We start from the raw sequence: 13544 nt of genomic DNA on the forward strand, positions 1-13544 counted from the left end.
GTGTGCAGTCTGTCACAGACCGCACCAGTGACTTTTCACCAGTGACTTTTCTTCTGGCTCAATGCTGGCAGTTATCTGTTCTGTTTTTCCCTTGGCCTTGCAGGCACTTGGCTTGGTTGGAAGAACTCAGTGCTGGACAGAAAGAAGTCTAATGAGAAATGCCTACTGCCCTCATAAATGGCATGAGGTCTACTGGGCTATTTTATTTTATTTTATTTTATTTTATTTTATTTTATTTTATTTTTTCCAGGAGGGACCATTGCCATTAACTTTCATATACAGTTTGGACTCCATGATAACATAAAATTCCTCCAGTGACTTCTAATTCTTTCCCAATAACTGAAATGTAGGGTTATTGTTCAAAAGACATCTGGTCTTGATTTAAAGGCTAGGAAATTAATTTAAACTTAAGAAGACTTTCTGCAAAAGACAAAATCCATCAAACATCAAACCGATCAGTCTCAATCTGATTAAGACAATACTTCAGGATTTGTTTGACATAATATTTATTCTTTTGTGGAGCAAGTGAAGAACAAACAGGCTTTTTTTTTTTTTTTTAAATTCGCCTTGAAACTATGATTTTGTACTGCCAAGTTTTCATTGTAATTACTTTTTATATTAGTCACTAATTCAATATAAAGCTAATGTAACAGGAGTTTCAAATATATTTGAAGTGAGGTTCTTAAATACTGATCTAAACTCATTATGAGCACAAACTGTCATAGAGTTATAGCTATGTGAGTTCAAATATAAATTAAGCCAATAAATGAAGTTTGGGAATTAAATGGCACATCTTGACTCAGTTTTCATTCTTTGTTTTATTCCTTAGCCCCACCACGTGTCTCTCCCTCTCCCTCTAACTAAATGTAACATGTACCATGGGTCTAGTAGCTCAGACAGAGCAGAGCAGCAACTGAGACTCTGCTGTCTTTCAGGAAGGTCAGAGGATTGTATCCTTGCTCTGTCAGATGGGTCTGACAGGAAAATGTGTCTCAGCAAATTTACATTCTGGCTACAGATTCTGACAGCAATTCAGAAGAAAATCAGCGATCAGGGTAACAAGCCTGAATGGCAAATACAGGGCTTCGAAGTTACCCTGGGAGGTAGCACCAGTCATTTATATCTGTGGTGTTATCTGGTAACCCTGATTATTGAGCTTTCCTTCCCAAACCTCGTTTAAACAAAAGAGCAGAATAATGTTTCCAGCACGTTTTGGAGAGTGTCAGAGTGCTGAGCTCTGTAGTGACCTTGTTCTGAAGGACTCACAGTAATTTATTGAGGTCTCCTGGGACCTGAGTCTTTTTCTTGCTCATCTGGATGGGTTTCAGAGCAAGCCCTGGCTGAAACATGATGTAACGGTGCAAATGCAGAGAAACTAAAAGGAGAGGCAGGTTAGGAGTTAAGTACAGAGACAGAAATGTCAAGCTCCCACACCCCAAGCAGAATGTGTGCTGAGCTGGCCTCTGCTTTCTCCTCCCTTTCTGGGAACTGTACCCGCTGGAGCCTTGGCCCCTACTGATATCGCTCTCCCAACCCCACGTTTCTGAGAAAACAGAGAGACAGGCAACAAGGACTCCCTGCCTGCTGTAGCACATTGCAGAACCTGCCTGTTTTATTTGTCCAGTGTGGAAACATCACCAATACGGCATCTTTCTTGTAACTGATTGGGGCAATGTTTTACTCATGTCTAGATCTGACTTCCTGAGCAGGAATCGTACTTTTATAGACAGCCATACGTTTGAATTTGGAAAAGAAAATACAAGGATTGGGGAAAATATTTTATCCTTTAGCTTCTAAAAAATATAATAATTTCTGTATTTTTATTTTTGGCAAAGACTGAAGTGGGTGCCAGCCAGCAAGTAAGTAAAATACAGTCAAAGACTGTCCTTGTCCACATGTCTAAAATGGACTACCAAAAATGTATCATTTTTTCCAACATTTTTGTTGGGCCAGGTGTGGAAGGTGATTCCCCCTTCACACCCTTAGAAAAATGTTTATACAGAACAGCTTTAGTTTAACCTGAAAGGAAAATTCTGAGAGTGCCTCAGAAAGCCTGTGGTAGGAAATAAAAACTGAAAACAATTTCCATTAAATCGCTGGCTCTGACCATGATGTCGTGGGCTTGGCATATATCGTGGGTTTAGAGCCGAACAAACGGCCCTACAGAAACCCCTGAAGTTTTAAACTGCATCTTCACAAAGTGTCTCTGTTACTCACCAACCTCAGGAAAAGGAGAGGAGGAAATGCTTTGCTGCCTTGGGAGGGCACAGTAAATAAGCTTGCTGTCCTTTTCTACCTCCTCACTGAAAAGCAGAAGAATAGTGAAAGGATACTGTATCTAAGGAAAAAAAAATAAATGCATACTATGACAGACACAAAGGGAGTGTATAAAGGATCATATACTTTTTCAAAAATAAAGAGGTCCTTTGTAAGAGGATCGGGGGATTGGATTTGCCTGGTTTCTTACAGCTGAAACAGCCCTGGCAATGCTCTGCCCTCCTAACCCAGCAAAGGAAAAAATCCAAACAGGTCTAAATTCGGTGCTGGGGGAATGGTACTGAACTGAGTCCTGAATTGACATGTCCCTGGTTTTCCTTTGCTGGGTTAGGTTAACCCTCATAATTATCAACAGAGACATCCCCAAGTGCCACAGAGGCTGGGAAGCGATCCCAGCTGACCTCCTTGCCCTGACTTGACCTTGATTTCTTGCCTGTGGACACATACCAGCAGTGTGGTGTCCGGACAGCAGCTCTGGGGACAGCTTTGGCTTCCCAGGCTGGAGGAGTGGTGCAACTGCTTGGCCATGTGCTTAAAGTGAATTTCATAGAATCACAGAATCCTAAAATCACTTAGGCTGGAATAGACCGTTAAGATGAAGTCCAACCATCAACCTGACATGACCAAGTCCACCACAAAACCATTTCCGCAGGCACCACATCCACACGTCTCTTAAATACCTCCAAGGATGGTGACTCCACCACTTCCCTGGGCAGCCTGTCCCAGTGCCTAACCACTCTTTTTGTGAAGAAATCCTTCCTGAGATCCGATCTAAACCTCACCTCATGCAAATTGAGGCCATTTCCTTGTGTCCTATAATTTGTCACTTGAGAATATTGAACCACCTTTGAAGTTATGAATGCAAAGCTAATACATTTCAGCCCAAAAGTGAACCCAGACATTCTTTCAAAAGAGTGGATTTTGCCTTTGTTATGAAAGGAGACTTTTAATTTTTCTGCATTCATGAAGCATGTGCAGTACATATGGCGGCACTGCAGACAGCCTTCCAAAGACTTACCATATCCTCACTAAGTGTCTGAGAAAGTGATGAGTAAAGGCATCTCTTCCTACCCAGCCATCACTGTTACAGTTGAAGCTACTACTTTGACTGGTATTTTGCTGGTGGTCATACGGTGTGGGCTCATGGCAAGGCCATGAAATGTTGGCCAAACAACTTTGTCTCTTTGGTCATCTGCAACTTGGATTTAAATACTGTATAATTCATAAAATCTTATTAATAACAATACCTTAAAGAATTAAAGAAAGAAGAACTATAGAAGAAAGTGTAGTGAGAAACACAGCTTAACCAGATGGAGAGTGTTGGTTTCTAGCAGTCTAGTACATTTCTCTAAATTGTGCAGAATTTGGATGCGTGGGGAAGGTTGGGCGACACCAGTTTCTCTCCCAAGTCTATGTTTGTACTAATCTATAGGTAAGTACTACTTCACAGATATCTTGTTTAGACTTCCTATTAGGAAACTGCAGCTCAGCATATCTACTACCAGTCAGGTCTCAATTGCTTTGTGTAATTAGCTGATTAGCTGCTGTTAGCAAGCCTTGCAGCATCTCTCCTTATCTGTATTCTCTAAGAGCTACTTACATACTTGGATATTCATAATGTTGTCCCAAACTAAGGCAATGCCTTTTACATTATCTGGAGGTTTCTTTTTACTTTTTCAGTGCAGCCTGTGAAGCTGCACTTAAGCCATAGCCAAAAATGAAACAATGTCCCTTATCACATTTCCTGGAAAAAGACAGAAAATTAAAGTTTCACAGGAGAAGTCTGACCAAAGAGAGGATATCCTGCTGGCCATAAAAGCAAATATGTGCAGAGAAGGGGTTGGAGGGGCTGTGGCTGCTACCTCCCTGAGCTATGGCCTGCTATGTCCAGCCATAAAAGCAGGATCCTGCAGGCTCTGCTGACTTCTCCGTGCTGGTTGACCACTTGCTCCTGTGCTTTGCGGCTGAGATACTTCAGAGTCCTTGTCCTGAAATGCTGAGCTTGGTTTCTTTGCTCAGTGAGTTAGATCAGCTTCAGAGGCAGAAACAATAAACATACATACTGTTTTGCATTGTTAATGATTATGAATGGGGATTTACCAAATGGGCAAGGAATCTTTAAACAGCAGAATAAACATTATGGCTTTATGACTAATTGTTGCAACAAATTCTTACTGAAGATTTCTGATTAATAAACCATTACTTTGCACTTGGGAAAAGTGCTGGATTTATTAACATGGACTTTTAATCCGTAGCATGATATAAATGTCTAGCAGTGCTGCTCAGTTTCTTGCTCTCAGAGTTCTTACTCATAAATATAAGTAACATTTCCTAGATATAATTTTTTTGTTTTGCTAAATAAAGTTTGGGCAAAGACTTTTGTAAAAGTGTTTGTGGTTTGGGGTATGGCATAGATGGATTTCTGCTTCAAAGTTGTGCTGAAATGATTGCCTCATTTGTAATGGAAATGAAGTTTAAAAGACAATGCAAGATTATGTATGAATTACTAAGCAGCTGTGACATTGTCTTCATGCTGACACGTACATTTTGTCCCTAGTGTTATTGTGTACCTGTAAATCACAGCTTCGTGGGGTGCAATCTTTCCCAATCTCTTCTGAAATATAACTCTGGGCAGCTCATGTGCTGATGGGTGGTTGAAATGTGTGTGGCTGCACTCATCAGAAAGGTGCTGGCCTGGCAGCAGCTACAACAAGGGAAGTCCTGTATGTTCCTGTGTGCAGTGGGTGAAGATTGACAAGCACATAAGGCATAAGACCACACAATCTATTTTTGCTTTGCTTTTCTACTTTCCTTCCATGCATTTTCTAACTGGAATGGTTTACAATGTTTTAGACAGTTCCTATCAATAGCACGTTGTTTTTTCTTGTCCTTATGACTTCGGGTTGATTCACAGAGCTGGTGTTTGTGCTGGCACCCGCCAGAAGCAGAACAAGCTGCCACCTAAACCATACCAGCTGTGTTTTGGGTGACTGGCAGGCCATGTCCTTGTCTACCACAACTTCACTGCGGCAACACTCGGTCTACTTAGACAACAGTAAATCTGGGAGTGCAAGCCAGACTTTTGGCTTGCTTAGGGGGCCAAGGTGGTGATCAGAAATTACGAGTGTCTCTGAGCACAGTGCCAGCATCATATAATTAATTAGTCTGGACATATTCTCAGAGGTCTTTTCTGGCATTAATGCTCTTCTCAAGGCCTCGTCTTCAACCTTCCATAATCAAATAACGATATTCAGAAAGTGTGGAGAGAGGGCTCTACTAACACTTACCCTGAAGTCTGCTTCCATCTAGGGAACCAAGATAGAGATTTTGCTCATCTCTGGAAAAACTCATCAAGGTAGCTGAAACTCAACCTTGTAACTGTTTTGAATCTTCTAACAGCCAAAAAAAAAAAAAAAAAAAGATGCAGAAGATGCAGAAGGAGAAGAAATTTTCTTTCTAGAATAAACTGAAAGTGCTGCTGGGGAAGACCACATCTGTCCTGAAGAGAAGCAAGTATCTGGGATTTCATTATAGCACACATCTGGGTCTTTGTGAATGGTATGATTATCTAGGTTGGAAAAGACCTTCAAGATCATCAAGTCTAGCTGTTGATGACTGGTCAACAATATCCAAGGTCAATAAAACACAGCCCTGACTTAAACTGAAACCTTGGAGAAGTTTTAAACAAGGCTTTTCAATGGGGCTGAGCAGTCAGGGTGAGAATGCTAGCACTGCCAACATGTTTGCATGTGTACACAACCCCGTGTCCATCTGTCTGCTTGCTCCCTTTTTCCTGATGTGACATTTTTAGAAGAAAATGAAAAGGATTAAGTCACATCTTAGCATCCTGTCAAGTGACTGGTTATTCTCCTAGCACTCCTGGGGGTAAGGAAAACCCAGCTCAGTGTCAAGGTGATCACCAGGGTACCTCCAAGGAGCATGCTGAAGCTTAGCACATGGATACACAGCATGTCAATGACCCATTTGGCACTGAAATTATCCCCAACATGCCTGGAACATCTGTGGTGGTGATGTGGGCTGTGCATCCATCCTGGCATGGCATAAACCCATGGGAAGGGCTTCTATGGATGGTTTCCTCAGTTTGGTTTGCACGCTGTGATGCATTTTGCAGTTCAGGAACGGGCTGTGGGTACTGGGGGACTGTGTTTCCCAATTAGAGTGTGTTTTGGTGAATCCTATCCCATGATGGGCACTTACCCAGGGCAGAGCACACTGCAGAAGTGCCTAGATGAATTTGTGACTCTTCCTTCCTAGTTCCTCAGCTGTTAGTTTAACATTACACATATGCTATATAATTAATAATATTTAATGTAATGTTAAGCTAACAGCTGAGGAACTAGGAACGGAGAGTCACATGGGACTTACATATATATATATATCAGAGGCATTAAAGCATTTTAGAAATTAAGACAATCCAATCGCAAACTGGCACTATTAATTATATTGATCCTCTGTGTTTCTGAAATCACCGCTATTATAGGTATTACTTGAAAATCTGTGAGTCTGTGAGAAATACCAAATTCGCTCTAAAACGCTTGATTGATTTCCATGTACAGTTAATCTCGCACAGCAGATTACTGCATTGCTACTGCAGTTTACAACTACTTGTGAAAGGCCTCTTGAAGAATATACCACAGAACTGAAACACAACCAAGTTCGTTTGTGCTCTGAATCAGCGACAAAACTTAGGTGTTGAAAAATGCAGAGGAAAAATTGACATCTTTTTAAGTATTAATTAAGATTTTCAGTTTTATAACACATTTGAGAACCATCTTAAAGAACCATACTGTGTTTCTTTTGTAGGACAATTCTGTTTTAAGGGGTATACACAAGGGATATATACATATTCATCACAGGAGATCAAGATTTATAAGCCATCTTCAGAAATTCTTGAACGCAAATTTCCTGGAAGTATTAAGCCTTGAAGATTGTATTTTCAGTGCCAGAAAGACAGTCTTTCCTGGTGTAATCCTTGATGCTGTCATTTTATGATAATTATCTTTTAAAGAATATGGGTGTTGAAAACCTTTTCATAGCTCTGTGTTTTCTAACTGAGGCTGTTCTTGTGCATTAGGATGTCACCCCTTGGTGTCATAAAGGTGAATGTGTCACTGCAGAGGGAAGAAGTAGAGAAATGAAATGAAAAGTTAAAAGTGCTGTGGTCACTAGTTTTGTGCTGAGTACTGTATTTTTCAGAACCAAGTATCCCAGGAACCTCCCTTGAGACAAGCTGAAGCAGTAGAGCTCAGCTATACTTGATTGCAGTCAGTAACAGCATAAAATCTTATTTTAACTGGCTTTCTACAAGGAACACTCAGTGCATGCTAATAATGTGCTGCATTGATACCTAAACAAAGAAATTTATTATTAGTTCTGCATAACAAATGGAAATATTACCTGGATCTTTTGGAGCTGGTTAGAATGTAACAACCTGATGGAAACAGTACAATTGCAGTTCAGCACTCACTGTCTGGTGGGGACACAGTCTGATGAGCCTGGAAGCTACATTCCAATCTTATTTTTGTAGTGTTGTTTTGAGAGGCTGTGCACAAATAGTGTTAAAATGTACTTTTTGAAGCTGCCTAGCTAGTTTGGGAACCTGTCCATTTTTACAGTCTGACAGCTCATCAGTCCTACCCCTGCCAGACACTTCATCCCTTCACTAACACTTCAGACTCTCCATCCCTTCTACTGGACCTTGAGGAGAATGGAAGATCCACACGCACCTCCAGCTGGACACAAAGCTCAAAGACAACAGTGCATATTAAATTTGTTCTTTTCATGAAGTTGATAAGAGAAAATACTATTAATTTCTGAATGCAAAGCACTCATATGTAGAAATATGCATGTAAATCCAAAATCATCCATAAACTAGATATGATAGCAGCTAGATATGATAGCAGCCTTATGGACTTCATGAGGAGCTAAAGGAGATCTGCATTACAAGTGTGCTGCATCCATTGCTCCTGGTAGCTGGGAAGCAGCAATGTTATGGAATATCTCTGGGCTGTTTTCGCTGTGGCTACAGCACTCCATCTGTGCTTTGTCTAAGTTGGCAAATAATTCAATACAACAGGAGTGGTTCAGCAGATTAAAGCAGTTAGTGCTGAGATTCCTACCTCTGTACAATGTGGGATATATAGTATTTTTCATTGGGTCGGGATTTGGCCTGGTCCCTGAGCCCACTGTCCACTCCACTTATGTGGTTTGAAGATGTCTGAATGACAGAGGGTTGGATCAAACCCTTACATACCCCTTTGGACCGGGCTGCATTTGTTGTCTACCTCAGCTTGAGCTTCCAATTTAGTTTCCTCTGAAGGCAACCAAATTCATGCACATTAGAATTGTTCTGCAAAACAAGCCAAAGTGCAAGAAGTGCAGATGATCAGAAGATACACTTCAAAAATTCAGAGCTGTCTTCAATTAATAGTGTTGATTATTTTTTTAATGTACATGCAGCCATATGTAGCTCTGACCTTAGCCTGCATTTACAGCACTGCCATTGAACTAAAGAAAATGTTGCTATTTTAGTTACATTCACAAATTTAGAAACTTTTATCTTGCAGATCTTCAAGTTCAAGGACAGGCTAAGTAGGGTCAAACGAGCAGCTTAAGTATTTCATCCACTACAGACCATCAGTAACATAAATAAAGTTGACCCTGTGCACATAGGACACCCTGGTGTGCAAGTGAGTGTCTGTGTCTCTGATATTTGCTCAGAAAACCTTAGTAAAATGCCTTATTGGGTTATTACGCAGGAGATAAGAAGGTTGCTTGCCTTATTTACAGGCAATCAGAGCAAAATGAAAAGTAAAAATCTCCAGATCAGGAGCAGTAATGAAAAACTAAAAACTCAAAAAAAAAAAAAAAATCCTTGACAAGAGAAAGAATAGTCACTGCTGCTTCATGTTTGGTACCATGGAATATAAATTAATTTTGAATTGGGATTCAGAAGTTTACCACAGTAAGAACCAGCCACTGGTTCAAAAGTCAGTTCTCTTGAAATGAAGACTTGTTCATTTCTCTACTCTTTGTTTGAGTTGGAGCTTATGATCTTAAGATTTTTGAAATCTGATGTTTTTCCACATAAAAGACAATCATGTACTTAATTTTCTCCTGTTGAAGCAATCAGAATGAAATTAACTAGAAGGCAAAGGATGTTTTGTATGTGAATACAGTGAAAAACAGCATAGAAATTAAGAAGCTGAAATGCCTTGCAATACATTTTTTGTTAAGGAATAAAAACCAAAACTTATTCAACTAGTATCAAAGCATTTTCATTTTGTTTGCCAAACTTTAAAAAATAACAAATCTATCAAACAACACTGGACACATTGGAAAATACACTAGTGCATAATTCATTAGCTTAGTCTTATGTTAGGACTGTTGTTATTAGTCAAACAATTGCTTGCCTCTGGCATAACATTGAAGATGGACTTCACATTTTACTCTGTAGTGGCTTTATAGATTGAGACATTGTCAAACAAAAAGAGGAAAATATTAGACTTCTAATGAGAATTTCCTGCTTCCAGTTTGAGGCTTAGCAAAGAAAGAGAAGAAATTATTTCCAAACTCTTATCTATTTCAATTTGAGCTTTTTTGTTTGTTTGTTTGTTTGTTTTGTTTTGTCTGTTTGTTTTTTAAATTACACGTTTGAACTTGTTTCTTAGATATTAGTGGGCACAATACAGGGAAGGCAAATGCATTGTGGAGGACAAGGACCTGAACTATTGTTTTGTTTCCTTCTTTTTTCTTAAACAACCCTTTGTGTCAACCCTATTTTCAAGTGTATTTCACTATTAATGGCATATGAAGACAAGTAATTATTTTTTGATAGTAATTACTTTTTATCATTTCACCCATGCTTTTACGAACAATGACTGGTTCATACAGTTTTCTTAAAATTAAGACTATTCAATTGTTAATTTTGTATTTTGATTTGAAACCTGGAGAAGTCTTTTTGTTTTGTTTTGTTTTGTTTTAACATAATAAGTTACCTAACGTTGGAATTTTATTGCTCTGTAGCGTACTTGTTCAACTTCCATCACTGCTTCTGGAAAGAGGAGAAAATGGCTAATGTGAAAGATCCAGCATCTTAAAATCTTCAAGAAGAACAATAAGCTGTTGTCCTTAATTAACAGAAAACTACTAATATCCTTTGTGTGTAAAAGAGAGAATGGCTAAATAAAATGTCAGCCTATTGCTTCATTTAGTAAGTCTTCAGGGGAAAATCCAGACGTTTCTATTTCTGTGGCAGTTCCACCAAACGCATGTCTTAAATCCAGCCATTTCCAAACATGAAGACAGCATCCCTATTTTGAATAGTGGGATGTAATCCAATGGAAGCTGCCACTATAAATGGAAATCCTAATTAGTGAGGGACTGTTCCTACCAAAGGCAGTTTTAATTTTATGCCTGATGTAAAATCAAAATGTTACCCACTTAAAAATTGTTTTAACTAAGTTTTAAAAAATCAAGTATGATTATCTCAATCATGCATTAATTTTATTATAGGTTTACCTTATTCTGAAAAATGGATCACTCATTTTGGTCTTTTTCATTTAATTTTTATGGATGGGTGATAGAATGAAAGTTTTTATAAGATTGGTTTCTAAGGATTGGTTTCTAAGCTAAACAGTGCACTGTATATAACTTCTAGGGTTAAATCTCCAGCACAGATCAATAAAATAATGCAGGAATTGTGGGATTACAGAAGCCGAAAATCTGTCTCTATGCTTTGAATAACTGATTCTTTGCTTGACATTAAAAATCCTTTTCTTGACACATTACAAAAGATTTTTTTATTGTTTTTAATTCTAAAGTCATGGGATTGAAGAAAAATTTCATAAATATTCCAAAACTAGATATGTTATTCTACATCTAATTTCTAGTAATGCAAAAGCAGAGTATAATACCAACCAAGTTAAAAAATATATATATTCCTTGTATATATTTTTATTTTATAAGATGGGAGAAAACACAAAATATAAATTGGCACTTGTATTTCTACTTTCAAAATGTTTCAAAGAAATGTTTCAAACAAAAGCCTTTGGAATATGTTTCTCTTTATTCTAATTGTAAATCTTTTTCACAGAGTAGTTGATTTTTGTCTTTCTTTCTTTCTTTCTTTCTTTCTTTCTTTCTTTCTTTCTTTCTTTCTTTCTTTCTTTCTTTCTTTCTTTCTTTCTTTCTTTCCTTCCTTCTTTCTTTCCTTCCTTCTTTCTTTCTTTCTTTCTTTTTCTTTTTCTCTCTCTCTCTCTCTCTGTCTCTCTCTCTCACTCTCTTTCTCTCTCTCTCTTTCTCCCTTTTCTCTTTCTCTCTTATTTTTTTTTCCCCTTGACAATAATAAACAATTTTTTTTTCCCCTTGACATAGTAAACAATTGCTTTGTTTTCTATGTTTACTATGTCAAAGTATTTTCATACTTTGATCTTTACCATTCCTTTTTGTCTTTGCTGGAAAAGAAGTAGAAGAGCATCCAGTCAATAAGAAGAAATCATCATATTGAAAAGAACAACATGATTTAATTGTTGTCATTCATGGGCATTAAAATACAGATACATCGTGAAATACAAGGTAACGACAGAGAACATGAATTGATTCTAATGACAGAATTTTCTCTGACCAACAGAAAACAGCACAGACTTTTATCCAGTTCTTAAGCTGCTTTTTAAGATTTTTATCCAAGCACCTAGCTAGCTTATTCAAAAATAAGAAAACATTTGACATTTGACATTTGACATTATAAAAGGAAATGGAGTCAGTAGCTGTAAAAATAAATAGAATTCATGTCTTTTTGCCCATTTGTGCCCATTTAACAAGTAATCATACACTTTTTATGTTTTTTTTAAACCTGCTTACATTAGAGCTAATTATATTTTTCATACAAACATATTTTCATCACGCTATCCCATTAACTTTATCTGTTATAATAATATATAATATTGCATATCAATATACTGATCTAAAACTAGCTTGATCCCAAGTTAGACTACTGGGCTTTTTGTAAGTAACATGACAAACTTAAATTCACAAAGTGAGACTCCATTACATGAGCATTTGATTCCTAGCAAGCATTTATCTTCAGTGCGAACTTGCAGCTACAGCTGAGCAATAACATTTTGCCACTTGTGCTCACATGGCAGCCGAGGGCCACTTGTTCCTTCTTGTGCCATTGCCTCACTGTGCTGCCAGGCTGGAGCCGTGGGGAGATCCACAGAGCCAAGGGGACATGTGGGTGTTACGAAGCCCCCTCAGCCACCAGCACGGGTGATGCACTGAGCAGGGCAATGCGCTACGCCCGGGCTGTCACAGCGGCAGCCCCGAGATGCGGGCGCAGAAAGCATAAGCAAGAGCAAGCCTGAGATTGCTGTGATTTAGGACCTGACCAGCCATCCCCAGCATGTTGCAAAGTTAATGAAAGGCTGAATTCGCCTTTCCTGCAGTGCCTTTGGTCTAGCAGTGAGGGCACTTTAGCCAGCCCCACGAGTGGGTTGGAGGACTACATTTTTATGCAGGCACATAATAATCCCCAATCCTGCAAGAAAAATGTGTCTGGGCAAAACCCTGTAAAGGGTTTCCCTGGAGAGGTAAAAAAAAAAAAAAAAAAAAAAAAAAGGATAAAGAAAAAGAAAAAGAAAAAAAATTCCTTGAGGATCTCTTAACTGCTGTGCAGTAGGAAAACCATGCAGACTCCTCCAGATCTAGCAGATATCTGGGGAGGTTAGAGCCAGCTGCATAAAGGGCTTCCCACTTTACAGCAAGTCTGGATCTAGCTGGGGTAACAACCATTCTGGGATATTCCCTATGGCCTTTCCCATCCCACAACTTCCCTATCCAAGCTTCAGAAATACTGTCTACCTCTTTTTCTGTACTTCTGATGGTTGGACAGGGGACAACATGTATTCTTATTGGTCACAGTACAGTCTGCACACCCTATTCTTTCTCCTGCACAAATATATATATATATTTATTTCTACTTTCTTCCTGGTTATTTTTCTCCCAAGTGTTTGGAAAATATTCTGAATGGCTTGAGAAAATGTGTGAAATGGACACTGATTTTAAAAATATGTAAAAATTACATCCTGGCCTATAATAACTCTCAATTTACATCTAAGCAATAGATTTCCAAAAAAATCCAACTTCCAACTTGAACAAAAAAGGGGAGGGGGTGGTTTGGCACCAAGATTGGTTCATCTGTGTAGTATGAGCGAATACTCATACTGTCAGTGACTGAAGAGATGAAG

Source organism: Aythya ferina (assembly GCF_964211825.1).
Source record: "Aythya ferina genome assembly, chromosome: Z".
NCBI classification, from domain to species: domain Eukaryota; kingdom Metazoa; phylum Chordata; class Aves; order Anseriformes; family Anatidae; genus Aythya; species Aythya ferina.